Source organism: Rhamphochromis sp. 'chilingali', assembly GCF_963969265.1.
Source record: "Rhamphochromis sp. 'chilingali' genome assembly, chromosome: 20".
Lineage (NCBI taxonomy): Eukaryota > Metazoa > Chordata > Actinopteri > Cichliformes > Cichlidae > Rhamphochromis > Rhamphochromis sp. 'chilingali'.
The window spans coordinates 3,488,018-3,506,123 of NC_137947.1; positions in this window are offsets into that span (position 1 = coordinate 3,488,018).

Sequence of the window (18,106 nt, forward strand, 5' to 3'; positions counted from 1 at the left end):
CATGTTTTGGCACTGATCACCACCTGCACTCATGTATATATCTTTCTACGTAGCACTTTTAATTCTTATTCTTATTTTTATTTTCATGTCTATTTAAACGTAATTTATGACAGTATGTTTGCACTGAAGCACCGCAGCAATTTCCTAATGTTGTAAACCTGCTCAACATTTGGCAATAAAACCCTTTCTGATTCTGATTCTGATAGTTAGTAACGATACGCAGTGGCACAAACCAGTGATCTGTATGCCAGACAAGGGCCAGATGTCATGACCTGGGCTTGATGAGGGCCTGTATGAAGTAGACCTGAGACTAAAGTGATGTGGCTAAACTAGACCTGCATGAAGCACATAAAAAACTGCAGATGTAGAGCCAAATACACCAAGAGTCCCAAATTTTTCCAAGTAAAAAATCTTTTCCACACCACCACCTTAGAAAGCTACCCACATTATTAACACTGACACCAGTTTCTGCCCCTCCAGTCTCAGCGGAAATGGCAGTCCGTCAGACCAACCATCAACTGTCCAGTTTTGGTGAGCTTGAGCCCTTTGCAAAGTCAGACTTTTCTTCTTGACTGACAGGAGTGGTCTTCGGCTGCTTTAGCCCATCTGCCTTAAGGTTTGTCATGTGCACTCCTCTTCTGTTCGCTGCCACTGTGAAGATTAATATTTCTGAGCTACTGGTGTCTTTCCATCAATTGTAAGAAGTCAGCCAGGTGTTTCTGCCCATGAATAGCATATGAGATCATTCAAGTGCACATCTAACTTCACACCTATTTAAAATGAATACTTTCATCACTTTCATCACAAATGTACAGTACATCTTAAAGAAAAGAACTACAAAACATTTTGTAGTTCTTACATACAGCAGTATGGAAAAGTATTTACCTCCTTCCTGATTTTTTTTGCACATTTATCACATTTCCATGTTTCAGATCATCAAACAATGTTTAATAGTTCACAAAGACAACACAAGTAAAATACAAAATGCAGTTCTTAAATAATGATTCAGTTCTTAAAGGGAAAAACATATCCCAACCTCGTGTGAACTCGTGTGAAAAAGTAATTTAATTTGAAGTAATTAAATCATAGATAAATTGGACCTGCTTGTTGCCAGACCTGTTGGATCAAGAAATTACTTAAATAGAAGCTTTCTAAAAAAAAGTGAAGTTGGGTAAAAGATCTAAAAACAACAACGACAAAAAAAAAAAACCCACAGAGCATTGGGTTAAAATCTAAAGAAACGGCCGAGAAACAAAGTTATTAACGCGTGTCGGTCTAGAAGCCATTTTCAAGGCTTTCAGTGAACCAAGGTGAGAGCCATTACTACCGAATGAAGAAACCTAGAAGTCACTGGGCTACCAAAATTACTCCAAGAATGCACTGATAACTCATCCAGGAGGTCACAAAAGAGCCCGCAACATCTAAACAACTCCAATTCTTCTCCAAAAAGTTGATTCTGTTCATCTGGACGTAGCGTTTTGTGGGAGAAACGTTTCGTCACCCATCCAAGTGACTTCTTCAGTCTCAGCTGACTGCAGGTTTCCCCAATCTTATAAACAGTACATTTACATAATGACTGAAACCAGCCCACTGAAGGAACAATGGGCTGGGAGGTCAGTTCCTTAATCTTAGTTATGCAAATTCTCATGACCATTGATCAACAACCACTGACCAAAACCCACTGATCAAAGACCACTGATCAAAGACCACTGATCAAAGGCCAATTCTCCAATTCTTCTGTGCCTCAGTTATATTAGTGTTCATAATTCAAGAATAACAAAACTGTATATACTGTATATTCTGTGTATTTATTATTTCACTCTTATTGCCTGTTCTTATTGTCCTCATCTTCGTTATGCTGCTCTGTTGTTTGTTAATTGCCCCTTGGGGATAAATAAAGTCTTCTGATTCTGATTCTGAGAGAAAAAGCTCATCTTACTGTTGCCCCAAAACATCTCGGTGATCGCCAAGACTTTTGGGAAAATGTTCTGTCAACTGATGAGACCAAAGTTGGAACTTTTTGTACCCATCTGCCATAGAACTAACATAACATTTCATTAAACTAACATATCAACGGTCCAACATAGTGGTGGTAGAGTGATGATCTGGGGCTTTTTCTACTGCTTAAGGACCTGGACAACTTCCATAATTGATGACTGGATGATGAATTTGACCAGAGAATCCCTTTTCACAGCTCTTTATGAATTTAAAGCAAATTTTTTTGATTTGATTTTCGATTTTCTAGAAATACTTCAGCAAATGTTTATGTGTTCATGGGTATTTTGGTACACCATTAGTTTCTATACAAAGCAGGGTTTAAAGTTAATGAAAGGTTAAAAAAGTAGACTCTTTGGTAATTTGAACAGATCTTCGCAGAGTAAACACAGGTGTAATCAATACAATCAGTTATGGTGTTTTTAGCGATTCCATTGTACCAAGGATGTACCAGGGCTTTAATAATGACATTAATTACACCTGTGGTTATCATGGAATGATGTGTCAAAATGAATGCAGAGAATCAAGTTTTTGGCTATGAATTAGAAATCATTTGGTTCTTTTCTACTAGTGTTCGTTTTGCTAAATTAAATGGCTTGGTTTTTTCACCACCTTATACCATGCTGCTCTCAAACTAAAACCGCACCATTAAACTGAATTGAAAGTGAGTGAGGGAGAGCGTGGAGTAAAAAAGCTCTCTGCCCTCGTGGCTCACCCTGTTAAAGTGTCTTTATTAGGAGTCAGGGACTGATCACACTGCTAAGTGACCTGCCAAGGTCACAAAGAAGGGCAGCCTTGGTAATTAGTATGCTCTTTGGTGAGGCAGGGACGCGATTGGCTTCGACGACATTAGTATGCCTCAGTGTGGGACTAAGGGGTTATGCTAAGCTACACTATCCATTAGTATGCTCACATCTCAGGAGAACATGCAGTGCTGGGTTTTGTTCATGCCTGCCCACCGATGGATGTGGTGGACAGTGAGCACAGTTAATTGCGCTTTTGGAGTTTATTTAATTGGACTAATATAAGTTAAATGCAGCATCGGCAGTAATGTGATTCCCTTTAAAGAACCCTCTGGTAGTTTGCAACCTGTTTTATTTATGTGTTGTCTTTTTGGTTTCTTGCTAACAATAGAAATTATTCAGTTTGGATCAATTCCATTTTATTTGTATAGCGCCAAATCACAACAGTAGTTACCTCAAGGTGCTTAATGTTATAAGGTAAAGACCCTACAGTAATAGACAGAATACTCCAACAATTGGACAACCCACCTAGGAACAAGCATTTGGCAGCAGTGAGAAGGAAAAACTTCCTTTTAACAGGAAGAAAACCAGGAGAACCAGGCTCAGGGAGGGGCAACCATCTGCCTTGACTGGTTGGGGGTGAGGGGAGGAAGACAGGACCAACAAACCCTGTGTAGTAGAGTCAGAGATTAATAATAACGAAATAATGAGCTAAATAACAATAACTAATGATTTAATCCAGAGTGGTGTATAAACACAGAGATTAAAGAAGTGTATGAAGAAGGAACACTCAGTGCATCATGACAAGACTGTAGCAGCCTAGGCCCATTGCACCTGATCCAGCCCTTACTATAGGCTTTATCCACAACTAAACATACACTTAGGAATAACCTGGATTTTGCCTAAGTTTGAGGGAAGTGTGAATTCTGTGTGGTACACCTCCTGATTAAGTTGGCTGTAGCAGCATTAATTTGGAGTAATCATTTTCTGTATGACTCTTTGAGTCTCTTGCTTTGTTTTGGGTGAATTTTGGCCAACTGTTCTTCATAATACTGTGTTACCTTACCTTTTAATTCGTGCATGCTAAAGGTCCTGCATCATTATTTCAATCATTATGAGGTGTGAACTTTGAAACCTTGTTTCTTTTCTTTTTTATTCATTCGGTTGTACAGCTGGAATCACTGTCCTGTAGTATGACAAACTTTTGGCAAGGCTTTAGCTGTGAGACAGATGGCCTCACATCTGACTCTAGAATACTTTTGTATACAGAAGAATTCATGGTTGACTCAGTGACTTTAAGGTGCCTAAGTCCTGTGGCCTTGTTTGTCCAAAGCACATTATTCCAGAAGTCTTGAATCGTTCAGATGAAGCTTTGCAAGCCTGAACTGTGCTGCAATGCTCTTTTTAAAGAAACCCACTATATACATCCGGCTCCATGACCAACGCCAAAATGACAGTCACATCCCACAAATAGAGCTAAAAAAACTGTAACAAAAAAAAGGCTAAAGTAAATAATGCTCCTTTACCTTCGCACAAGCTGGAAATCGCTCAGTAATATTTACCGATCTGTTCGCCAGTCCATTTTAAAAGCTAAATGTGTAGAATCTTAGATTATACTTGTGTTCAGTCAGAACCACAATGGTTGAAAGGATGATATAAATGATTGCAGATGGAAATATATGTTAATGTAGTTCTGGTCTGGGACATCTCTGCTCTTCCCTGTGTTTACATAGAAAGCCAGGAGTCGGGAAGAGTGGCAGCAAGGCCCCCAGTACACAACAGAGCAGGTATTAATGAAATGAGATAAGGATGTGCTGGGGCCGAGATGGGTTGCATAACGGTTTATAATGGACCAACTGTAGGCAGCTTTGTATGAGTTGTGATAATCAGATAACTAGAAGAGCCTCAGCTGCAATGTGTAAATAGATGCAACCCTGTCACTATAAAGACTTGCATATGGCTTCTGTGAACTGATGGTATTTAATAAAGTTAAACAGCTGGAAGAAACAACCACAAGTTTTGCTTCTGTTACTTTTTTGTCAAACCAGACTCAAGCATGGAAACTCAATTTTGTGTTTTGACTAAATGTTTTTATCAATGGGATAGCAACACTTGTTTGTCCCAAGATTCTTTTGATCAGCAAAAGAATGCAACAGTGAAGGAGTGTGTGTCACATGCCAAAAGCTTTAGTGCCGGCAACCTGTAATGAGCCATGCTGGAAATGTATTTGAAATTACAAAGAAAAGCATCTGGACTTCTTTAAGTTACTTGAAGACGTTTCACCTCTCATCCGGGAAGCTTCTTTAGTTCTGAAATGTCTTCAAGTAACTTAAAGAAGTCCAGACGCTTTTCTTTGCAAGCTCCTTTGACTACGATGACCTGGATGACTGAGAACCTTCACAGACATATTTGAAATTACCTTGCACCTTTGCAAAAACAAGTCCTTTAATGGCTGCCCCGCTTAATTTGCATGACAGGGATCAGGGGGTAAATGGCTAGAACACTGTTCATGATCATTCTGGCTAGCTTTAACCCTTGATTAAGACATTGTTAAAATAAAATTCGTTTTACAAGTAAGTAAAACAGAAATTTGTTTTTTTCCCAAGTAAACAAAACACAGAATTGAACCCTTGCAGCAGCGTTGGCAGGAGTATTTAATGCCCCGAGTCCTCAGTACCCTTAGTATGCCCTTCCTGTGCAGGGCAAAGCTGCCCCAGCATCCACGACGCATTAATATGCACCTCGTCAGCAGGCCAGTGCCAGGCTCAGCTACGCCAGCCATTGTTCCGCCACAATCAAATTAGCCCTGCTGATGAGGCCTGAGCTCTGTGACCTCCACAGGCCCACTGGTTTCCCAGCCCCAGAAATGACAAAGAAGATCTGAGGAGCTTAGGTCTTCGGGGACGGCGGGGGCTCACATACTGATTTCTGATTATGTCGGCTCTCCTTTTATTTATATATTTACCCGCTAGAAGTAATTGAGATGAGGTGTTGACTGCAATATGCTAAGCAGACGCCCCTGGCATGTGACATGTGAACTTGGTGTTGATGTCTAGCAACAGAGTTTGCGTCGCGTGTGTTTTTGTGTGTGTCTCACGAGTTTTGCTACTTTTGTTTGGTTCCTGCAACGGGCGTACGTGTCACGCTTAGACATTGACAGTCAGCTCATCCCTCGCAGATCCCTCCAGACCACCCCTCCACCACCTCCCCCCTCCCTCCCCTCTCTCCCTTCACCTCTCGTCCACATTTGTCTGATTTAGTGTGATCAGATGTGAGAGCCGACGCCTGCTGCTGCTGTTAATGCACCGTGGGCTCCACATAATAGAAGCTCACTCTGCCTGTAACACTGCTCTGCCGTGTGTGTGGTTTTGGGCAGGAAGAGATGGAAAATTAGATGTAAAGCATACCAATATTTGTAATCCCAATATGCACTGATGGAAGTAGCCCTGTGATAAATGTTTTGTAGCCCCATCTCCACTCTTGTACCTACACCAATCCTGTGTACATCTAATTAACTGAAATATGTATCCAGCACATTTGTGTAACATAACTTTAAGGCAGGGGAGATCTCTGAGACTTCAGCTGACCTGCAGATTTGATACGGATCAGTGAAGGTTCACTGGGAGAGTGCAGCACAGTGAAACATGGTAAAGAAATCCCAATCAGATCGCACAATTACACTGCGGATGACTGCAGATCGGGTGGCAGCCGATCGGTCGCGGTGAAGGGGGAAAATGAGAGAAAGGGCTGAAGCAGGAAGTTCATGTCCTCTAATTTTCAAACATGTTAAAAGTGATACCTTGACAGTTTGAATGTTTTTTTTAGTTGCACAGGAAGATATCACATGGTGGAGGAAAATTTGTCTGCACACATCTTATTGGTAGGTAAGTGAAATTCAGCTTGTTAGTTATTAGGATTCTGACCTTTGTCTCTAGGATTTGACATGTGCCAAATGTAGAAGAGAAAAACACACTGACTGACTTTTATTGTGTCACCTGTAGGGATGGGTATCGAAAACCGGTTCTTGTTGAGAACCTGTTCCCACTGTTTCAATTCCTTGGAATTGTTTGCCATTTTTGCAAACGATTCCCTTATGGACTCCAGTCGCCCCGAATGACGTCACCACGTTGCGGAGCGTCATTTACTTGGCGGATCAAACGCTAAAAAGTTTGGTTATACTTTACGAGAACGGATGATAACAGGGCAACTTGCAATACTTGCAAAGTAGATATTTCATTTAAGGGAGGAAACACTACGAATATGCAAAAGCATTTGCTCACAAAACACGCGATGAATATCGTGTTTTTAATTCCGCTCCGGACTCGTGAATCTCAACCCAGCAGCAGTGGTAACGTTTGCACGTCCTCTCCCGTTAATGCGGCAGGTAAATAATCAACTAACAGTGCATATTATGTTTGCGCGATCTGCCTTATTACAAAACCTGCCATTACTGTGCATTTAGGTGACCATGATGAGGCAGACAGAGTCTGGCTGGCTCAGATGCTGGCAGTTCTCACTGCAGTCTACCGTTATTGTCTCCTTTCAGCCCAGGATAGACGAATGTCACCGAGCAGTGACTAAGTTTGTGGTAAAAGTCTTGCACCCATTTGCCACAGCAGATGCCCTCGATTTTCGGTAAGTGAATGTGTTTAATTGTAGGCAGGGACATTACTGGATATTCTTGTGTAATTGCTACAGAATAATTTAGGTTATACTTTGTTATTGCTACAGAAGAATATTTATTTTATTATTTTACATTTACAATTTTTTTCCCCGGGGACCCTGTGACACCCCATTGAAGAGCCGTAGGCTGTGGATCGCTTAAGATCTCACTGTTGGGTTTGTAAGGCCATGCTACTCCTAAATTTCTATCTTGTTCAAAGAGAAGATATAAAACAAAGTTCTAAGCTAATCGACCTTAGTGTTCTCCTTTTTAAAAAAAAGCATCGATAAGAGAATCGATAAAGAATCGAATCGTTAAACAGAATCGAAAATGGAATCTGAATCATGAAAATCTTATCAATACCCATCCCTAGTCACCTGAAGACTCCTTGTTGGTAGTCAGAGCTCTGTTTGTGCTGCAAAGTTGTTTTTTTTATTTTAAAGCATCTGATTTAGAAAAGAACACACTTTAGGGACTAAAATCTGAGATCATATTTGGAAGTCTTTCTTATGTGTGTATATTTCAAATTTAATGTGATATTTATCCTAAAAAATGATTTTAAATGATTCTATTAGCGAAACACTCCATAACGCTGGGCAGCATCCACGATCATATGTGCACTTAAAGTGGCCTTAACAACTAAGATGAATAAATAGTAATTAGTGTAACTGGACCCAGGTAAGCTGCCCCTTTCCCTTCTTTTGGTTTTTTCTTGAGAGATGAAGCCTCGGCAGGTAACCAGACACTCAAAGAAATGTTTTTAGTGACACAATACACTTCTTTCAAAACCTTCTTTCACTTTCAGAAACCATTTGAAGTCATGTGGCTTTTCATCCCTCATCAGTGCTCTAACACATTCTGTTGTGGCTTTATCATGTGCCTCTGCCCTCCATGTTTTTTGTCGCTCGGTCCTCGTCTACTCTCCTGCTCAGTGTCTTAGCTCACTTTATCTCTTTTTTCTTCCCAGCAGCTGGCTTGAATACTAATGGTGTTCATTCTGGATCTGATTAAGCCCCCGCTTGGCAGAATCAGACAGTAGACATAAATATCTGGGGGCATCTGAGAGAGAGACAAGTTGGTTAAAGAGGACCGAGTGTAGATCAGGTTTCTACCCCTGATGAAAATCGATGCGACTTGACCGGTCGCAGAGTGACTCAACATGTCAGCTCTAAAGAGAGCAGCCATTATATCATTAGAGCTAATTTCATCTTCCTCTTCTTGTGTCTCCATTGTTATTCAGTCATTTACTGAGGATGCGCATGCAGATGGTTCACGACTGTCCATTGTCATCATTCTCAACCAGCTTCAAACACCAATGTTTGAGAATGAATTGCAGTGACATTTTTCTTTCTTTTTTGTAGAAATGATGATAGTTCTATCTTCCATTTAGAAGTAAAAGAAGTCTCAGAAAGATGTCAGCAGGTCACTCTTCATAAAGGCAACAGTTACTGTGCTACTAATTTCAGTAAATGACATAAAAAAAATGCCAGAAGTGGTAAAAGTTATCAAGGAGTCCAAAGTATCCATTGTCCATGCTATCCTGGCATGGAGGTAGTTAGTTTTGGTTTCATTTGCTTTGGTTTTATCACAAAAGACTTTCTGGTGCAATTAAGAAAATGAAAAGTCACTTAATTTGTCTTCAAAGACTGTTGGGGTAAAAAAAAAATCCACATTTAAACATGGGAATAGGGTTCAACCTGTTTCAGTAATCTTAAAATTAGTGTTTAAACTGTGATCATTTATTGTGTATGCTCAAAAATTTTTGTAAATTTCTGTTAAATCTCAGCAACATTTGAATGAAGGTGCAGTGATAGTTGTTGTGATGTCACTCTGATAACGTAAGTACTACCTGTGTAGAGAAGTGCTGAGCTTTGGAACAGTTTCCGGATTGTTTTGGCACGGCTGTCCACACTGACAGAGCCAAAAGCTGGGACAGCCAGTGCTGCTAAAAGTGAAACACAGCATTTTTTCCAGCCACCTCTGTCCACATCAGTCCTCTTATACTCAGTCTCAGCAATAGATTGTATTTGCTTACTGGGTGTTTTGTACTTTTTTTTTCTAGCAGTCTCTCAGAGTATAACAATTAACAAACCAACTTTGTCTGAAAAAGGTTTCAGAGCCCAGTTAATTTGGGTGGATTTAAACTTTGATACATTTGCATATATAAGTGGACGATTGCAGATGGCATGCTGTCTAATAAGGGTTGGACATATGATAGCATGCTGCTCTATTGGATTGAGATCTGGTGATGGTCGAATTCATTTGAGTACTGTGAACTCATTGTGATGTTGTTCTTCGTCTTTCGGTTGCCCACTTTAGGGATCACCTCCATCTCATCCTGTGCATGTACTCCTTCAAAAACATCCACAAACTTCCTCTGAAGTCTTTCTCTTTTGCTCCTGACAGCTCCGTCTTTACCATCCTTTGTCCAGTATATCCACTACCCCTCCTCTGAACAGGTCTTCCCTCTCTAACTTTGTCTCCAGATGGCTCAACCTGAGCAGTCTCTCTGTTGTACTGATTTTCAATCCATTCTACAAAATTTTATTAAATCTCTCTACTCCTTACATATTTGCCTTTCCACCTGTCTCCCTCTCAATCACATAAATGTACTGACTTTCATTCCTCTTCTCTCTAGTGCATCCCTCCACCTTCCCAGACTACCATCCACAAACACATCCATGCTCTCTACTCCCACTATAGATTACAGTGTTGTCTGCAAACATTATAAGTCTATGAATACTCCCACCTGAGCTCAAAATAGTGGTGAAAAAGTCCACTGCCCTCTCTCCTAGACATCTCCACAGGCATCTCATCTGTCTCATTCCACTCCTCTTCACAGCTGCCCTTATTTCCTGATTCACGAACTTTGCTCCATCTGTCCTCCTTTCTCTGTCATTTTCTTTATTCATCCAATGTGATGTTTGAAAAAACACTTTGCCATTGTTTGACGTTTTTAACATTTTGCATCATCATCCAAAGAGATGGATATGGTCATCTGCACACCACTGTGACTTGCAAACATATAACACAAACAAACAAAAAACTACAAATACATATAAACAGTCTGACTAGAGCAAGTAATTGTGATGCATTGTTTTTTTTCTTCCAGATTGAATGGTAGTTTTTAGACATAAAGGAAATTGAGTGGTTGCTATAGTTTTGTAATGTTCAACAATAATCATCATTGGGGACCAAGTTACAATAGTTAAAAACCTTGCTGGTATTTGTCAACTCTCCTTATGTGTAAATGTTACTCGAACCCCCCCCCAAAAAAAAAACAAAAAACAAAAAAACACAACCAAAGCTCATCATGTCATTGATATTCCACAACAGCATGTTTTCCTTAAAACAAGCCGAGTATTTAGGCAGCAGGGGATATATTTCCACTGTTTGATGTTGTTGAGTAATTTTAAGATCTTGGGCCAGCTCTTATCTCTCTGTGACTTGCACAGTCTCCCTTCCTTCAAGCAATGCTCAGATATCTCCACTAGAGGCTCCCTGTTGAGCATAACATACACACTCACTCCTTCTGCAAGCAGACACACAGACGCACACCCACACGCACGCGTGCATGCACCCACACCCTTCATACACTCTCTCATGCTGTTCTCCTCAAACACACTCCTGCAAAGCAATGACCAGGGTGGATTGCTATTTGGCGTTGCAGGGCATTAGCCACTGATGTCTTAACACTTGTAAATGAACCCTCCGCCCCTCCTAATCTGTCACTTTAATGCACTATAGATTTTATTTCAGCCTCTGTAGTATCACATTCTCAATAATAATCATCAAGCCGACGCTGTTGTCCCCTCCTGCAGAAATTAAATCTCGCCGCTGAGTGCACAACTAATAAAAGATGTTGCCGGAGGAAATAAAAAAATAAATATGATGAATCATAAGCAGTGGGGATTTGTATTCAGATGCGAAAGACAATTACACAAAGAGTTTGAATTTATCAGCCTCTTTGCCTCTCAAAGGCTCAATAACGGGCCACCACCGCCGGGCGCTGGGAGCTGCACGCTCACACGCACATCCGTCTCATGGACATCTATGCACACAGTGTACAAATAAACACACTCAAGCATATTATGCAGACAGCAACACACACATTTTCTCTTTCACCCTGTGAAACGCTCTCCACAGACACACATATTCGCACCTGCTACCAAGAGGCTTTGTTGTGCAGCTTATGTCCTTGCTGATGAGTAATATTACCTAAAATATTCTTTCTTTTATTTATAACTTCTGCTGAGTGAGCTCAACAGAAAATTAAGACGTAAATGTTGACGCTAACGGTCTTCTTATTCAAGCTCTTTCATCCCATGCAATATAAAGTGTGTTCCTTTACATGATGCTTGTATTTTTACATTATGTATGACAATATGTGTTGTTAGTGCTGACAACAATGATCATTTAGCCTCAGATATCCTTCAATAATGTATCTTATTTCTATATTAAATATATTCTGAATAATCAGAAAAAGGACTGGACATCAAATGCCTCCTTCAGACCAAATAAGAATTTAAAATTGGAAAGATACTAGTTTGCTAACTGGGTTTCTACCATATCTGAAGAAACATGAACATCAGGCAACAAACAAAAATTTCTTGGCCAGAAATTATATAAACATGTGAGGATGTTTCCTATGACAGGCGTTGTATGGATTACAATTTCATTGTACAATGAAATTGTAATCATAGAATAACCCTAAGGGTAGAACCATGAGTATTTGTGTCAAAAGGATTTGTATAACATATCGTGACATATGGCGTAAAATGTACATTAGTTAATAGTTGTGTGTTGTTATAAAATATTTGTTTGTATGAAATAATAATCATCTTGAAAATGCAAAATGTAGACTACACACATAGGAACTGGATACTAGCTCACAGGAACAAGAGATTCAGAAATGCTGATAAAACAGTGACCACTACTCTGATATTCACCAGCTAAGCTGGCAATGAGAATACAGAAAGTGGACAAACACTATGTAGCAGCACCAGACTTACAAAATATCTTTAATCTAATATCACAGCTATATTGACGGGGACAGCAAGGGTGCCTGATTATTAAATCAAAGGTCTTCTTTATGATGGCATAATACATATAGTAGCAGAACGTGCTGGACTCCCTTCTCTCTTGCCTGCAAAGACAGCACCATTCACACAGGCCTACACACAAGTTGGCAACAATCTGGAAACTACCAATGGCTAAGGAAAAGTGGGCATTCCCCAACTGGTTGCATGTGGTGACTGGCAACCAGTTGGGGTTTTTTTTTTCTAACACTGGAAAATAACTCAAAATGTTAGAAATATTCCAGTGTTAGAAAATCAGCACTGCTCAGTGTTAGCCATTGTTAATCTTCAAAACTGACTAGCTTACTTTTAAACATATAACACTTTCAAAAGTATTAATTTAACACTCAACAGTGTTGTATTTAACACTCAGAGGTGTGGACCGATATAGACACTCTCCAGTGTTAATTTAACACTGGAGATTTTGCTGTGTATATGCCAGTATCTCAGTAGGGTGAGGGACCAGACAAAGAGCGATTCATAAGACCCTTATGAAAAGGACACCGAGGGAACAGTTTACCCTGCCCGGGAAAGGGGCCTCGCCCTGGAGCCAGGCCCGGGGAGGGTGCCCGAGGGCGAGCGTCTGGTGGCCGGGCCTTAGTCCATGGGGCCCGGCCGGGCACAGCCCGAAGAGGAGACATGGGCCCATCCTCCCACAGGCCCACCACCCGCAGGAGGCGCCATAGGGGTCGGGTGCATTGTGTGCCGGGTGGCGGCCAGGAGCGGAGGCCCTGGCGGACTGACCCCCGGCTGCCAAGACTGGCAATAGGGACATGGAATGTCACCTCTCTGGTGGGGAAGGAGCCTGAGTTAGTGCGTGAGGTTGAGAGGTACCGGCTAGATATAGTCGGGCTCACCTCTACACATGGCTTGGGCTCTGGAACCAGTCTCCTGGAGAGGGGCTGGACTCTGTCTCAGTCTGGAGTTGCCCCTGGTGAGAGGCGGCGGGCTGGGGTGGGTATCCTAATATCCCCTTGGCTTGCTGCCGGTACGTTGGGGTTTTTCCCGGTGGACGAGAGGGTTTGTTCCCTGCGCCTTAGGGTCGGGGAATGGGTCCTGACTGTCATCTGCGCTTATGCGCCGAGTGGCAGTTCAGAGTACCCAGCCTTCTTAGAGTCCCTGGGGGGGGGGGGGGGGGGGGGGTGCTGGAGGGTGCTCCACCTGGAGACTCTGTTGTCCTGCTGGGAGACTTCAGTGCTCACGTGGGTAACGACAGCGAGACCTGGAGGGGCGTGATTGGGAGGAACGGCCTCCCTGATCTGAACCCGAGCGGTGCTCTGTTATTGGACTTCTGTGCTAATCACAGTTTGGCCATAACGAACACCCTGTTCGAACATAAGAGTGTCCATAAGTGCACATGGCACCAGGACGCTCTTGGCCGTAGGTCGATGATCGATTTTGTAATCGTATCAGCAGATCTGCGACCATATGTTCTGGACACTCGGGTAAAGAGAGGGGCTGAGCTGTCAACTGATCACCACCTGGTGGTGAGTTGGATCAGGTGGCGGGGGAAGACGCTGGACAGACCTGGTGCACCTAAACGCGTAGTGAGGGTGTGCTGGGAATGTCTAGCAGAGGCCCCAGTCCGCGAGATCTTCAACGCACACCTCCGGCAGAGCTTCAACAGCATTCCGAGGGAGACTGGGGACATTGAGTCCGAATGGACCATGTTCAGCGTCTCCATTGCCGAAGCTGCTGCATTGAGCTGCGGCCGCAAGGTGGTTGGTGCCTGCCGTGGTGGTAATCCCCGAACCAAATGGTGGACACCAGAGGTGAAGGGAGCCACTAGGCTGAAGAAGGAGTCCTATCGGGCTTGGTTAGCCTGTGGGAATCCGGAGGCAGCCGACAGGTATCGACAGGCCAAGCGGAATGCGGCTCGGGCATTGGCTGAAGCAAAAACTCGGGTGTGGGAGGAGTTCAGAGAGGCCATGGAAAAAGACTTTCGGACTGCCTCGAAGAGATTCTGGCAAACCGTCAGACGTCTCAGGAGGGGAAAGTGGTGCTCTACCTGCACTGTGTATAGTGCTGGCGGAGCGCTGCTGACGTCGACTGAGAAAATTGTCAGGCGGTGGAAGGAATACTTCGAGGACCTCCTTAATCCCACTGACACGTCTTCCGAGGAGGAAGCAGAGTCTGGGGATGAGGGGAATGACCCGCCAATTTCCGGGGGCGAGGTCACTGAGGCAGTTAAACAACTCCTTGGCAGAGCCCCTGGTGTTGATGAGGTCCGCCCCGAGTTCCTGAAGGCTCTGGACGTTGTAGGGCTGTCCTGGTTGACACGCCTCTGCAATGTTGCGTGGAGATCAGGGGCAGTACCTGTGGACTGGCAGACCGGGGTGGTGGTCCCCATCTTTAAGAAAGGGGACCGGAGGGTGTGTTCCAACTACAGGGGGATCACACTCCTCAGCCTCCCTGGGAAAGTCTATGCCAGGGTGCTGGAAAGGAGAGTTCGTCCGTTAGTCGAACCTCGGATACAGGAGGAACAATGCGGTTTTCGTCCTGGTCGCGGAACACTGGACCAGCTCTTTATCCTCTCCAGGATACTTGAGGGTGCATGGGAGTTTGCCCAACCAGTCTACATGTGTTTTGTGGACTTGGAGAAGGCATTCGACAGTGTCCCTCGGGGTGTCCTGTGGGAGGTGTTGCGGGAATATGGGGTGTCTGGCCCATTGCTACGGGCCATTCGATCCCTATACAACCGTTGCAAGAGCTTGGTTCGCATTGCCGGCAATAAGTCGGACTCGTTCCCGGTGGGTGATGGGCTCCGCCAGGGCTGCCCTTTGTCTCCGGTTCTGTTCATAATTTTTATGGACAGGATTTCTAGGCGCAGCCAAGTGGCGGAGGGCTTTCGCTTTGGTGGCCTCAGAATCTCATCTCTGATTTTTGCAGATGATGTGGTTCTGTTGGCTTCATCGGGTGAGGGCCTCCAGCTCGCACTGGAACGGTTCGCAGCCGAGTGTGAAGCAGCGGGAATGAGGATCAGCACCTCCAAATCTGAGGCCATGGTTCTCAGCCGGAAAAGGGTGGAGTGCCCACTCCGGGTCGGGGATGAGTTCCTGCCCCAAGTGGAGGAGTTCAAGTATCTCGGGGTCTTGTTCGCGAGTGATGGGAGAAGGGAGCCGGAGATCGACAGACGGATTGGGGCTGCAGCTGCAGTAATGCGGACGCTGCACCGGTCCGTCGTGGTGAAGAGGGAGCTGAGTGTAAAAGCGAAGCTCTCAATTTACCGGTCGATCTACGTCCCTACCCTCACCTATGGCCACGAGCTGTGGGTAGTGACCGAAAGAACGAGATCGCGGATCCAAGCGGCAGAAATGAGCTTCCTCCGAAGGGTGGCTGGCCTCTCCCTTAGAGATATCGTGAGAAGTTCGGCCATCCGGGAGGGGCTCAGAGTAGAGCAGCTGCTGCTCCACATCGAAAGGAGCCAGCTGAGGTGGTTCGGGCATCTGACAAGGATGCCCCCTGGGCGCCTCCTGGGTGAGGTGTTCCAGGCATGTCCCACCGGGAGGAGGCCCCGGGGCAGACCCAGGACACGCTGGAGAGATTATATCTCTCGGCTGGCCTGGGAACGCCTTGGTATTCCCCCGGATAAGCTGGAGGAGGTGGGTGGGGAGAGGGAGGTCTGGGCCTCTTTGCTTAGGCTGCTGCCCCCGCGACCCGGCCCCGGACAAAGCGGATGAAGATGGATGGATGGATGCCAGTATCTCGTGAATTCAAACTAAAAGACGTATATTGCAAGGGGTTGACACCAACTACTACAGGGGTTGGTAATAGAAGCTTAGACAAAGAGCAAAGGGTAAGACTATACACACAAACGTAATAAAGGAAGGTGGAAACACCAAGGTAACAAAACACAGCTAAAACAAAGTAAAACACTAACAAAGGAAGTCAAAGCAACAACAAGGCACACGAGACAAAAGAGGACCAAAATAAAAGAGGTATAGACTTAACTGAAGTACAGAAAGCATCAAATAAAATTAATAATGACAAAAAGCCACAGCCCATGACATAAATGAAACTTTGATTACTAGCTACATTATTGTCACAACTGTGGCCTGGCTCAATTAACCAGCCCAGAACACAGATTATCTTTGGGGTTCTTTTGATCTGAATGATAAAGTAAGCTCTCAGAAGAAAATAAAAAGGTTGTAAAAATAAGGAAATAAAATCGTTACAGACAGTTCTTATCCAGCAACAGCTTTGTGCACTGGTAACCCACTGCTGCTGGAGGTTATTTTCCCAACTTTATCAGCGTCTGGAACTCAAAGATGTCTAGCGTCAATTTGTGACTGATATAAACCCATCCAGAAACAAAACAAATTTAGCAATGCAAAAATAACTGTAGTGGCTTCTCCTGCTAAAATACAGAGCCAAATTTAAACAGTTACCAAAGGTACATTTTCCCTCTTACCCACGGAGATATTATAATACAAGTGTGAACTGAAACACATACAGTGCATTAATCCAGCAGAAAACAGAATACAGAATCCTTCTGAGATGAACGGCGAAGTCAGTTGCCTTAACTGTTACCCATCTTGCGTTTAAAACAGACCACGCAGCAAAAAATGGCATTGCACACCTACATTACACCAATGCAAGCTAGCACTTCCGTGAATGTCCCTGTAGATCCCCATCATCCTTTGCGCTCTCAGAGGTACCCCAAAGGAAACAGAGCCATCCAGTGGCGTGTCCCATAATACTGACCGTGAATCATGAATAATTGTGCCCTGCTGTGTGTTGTGACTTTAGCAAGACACACACAGAGAGTAAGCTAAGTATATTTCTGTGCAGTGCATTCCAGAACAGTATAGACAATATTAAAAGAGAAGACGGGACTTAACCCTTGTATGGTGTTCGGGTCTGTGAGACCCGTTTTCAGTTTTTTTCAAAAGAAAAATTAAACAATTAATTATTTTTTCAACCTGAAATTCATTGGCTTTGGCTTATTTTCTGTGAAGAACATAAATCCAAACTAATTTTCAATGACCTCATACTGTACCTCCCCCCACGCATTTACATTACATACAAGGTATTCGGGTCCACTGGACCCAGGTCTAATAAAAGTGTTGAAAGTGTAGGTCCTGTGTTCCTACACTCTGTCTTCCTCCTTTCTGGTACTGCTGATAGTGTTTTCTTCCCCTCCTGCTCGCGCACAAAGTTGCAACATTGTTGAAAATTCAACTATCAACACCGTCTGCTCTTACATTCCTGCACATTTTACCCTCTTTCTTGAGGGATCCAAATTTTATTTTCTCATACCCTGTCCCACCTGCAAATTAGGGGCATAATACTATAAATAAGACTTTGCCAATATGGTTCCTTATCACAACTGATCAAGATGGCAAAATATTATCTGCTGCGAGGGCCATCCAATTGATTTTGGAAGAGAGAGGGGCTTCGGATGATGATGTTGACAAAGAGGTTTCAGAATATTTCACATTTCTGAAAATTCAGAGTCTGACAGGGACTTTGAAGAAGAGGATGAGGTTGAGCACCATTTAGTAACAAAATGAAGACGAGTACCCCATCTGCAGCCAGCTCCAGGACCAGAACAAGCCCACCAGACAGCAAGTGAAGAAATATGGATGTCAATAACTGGTGAAATTGAATGGTCTTCTTGCCCAAGA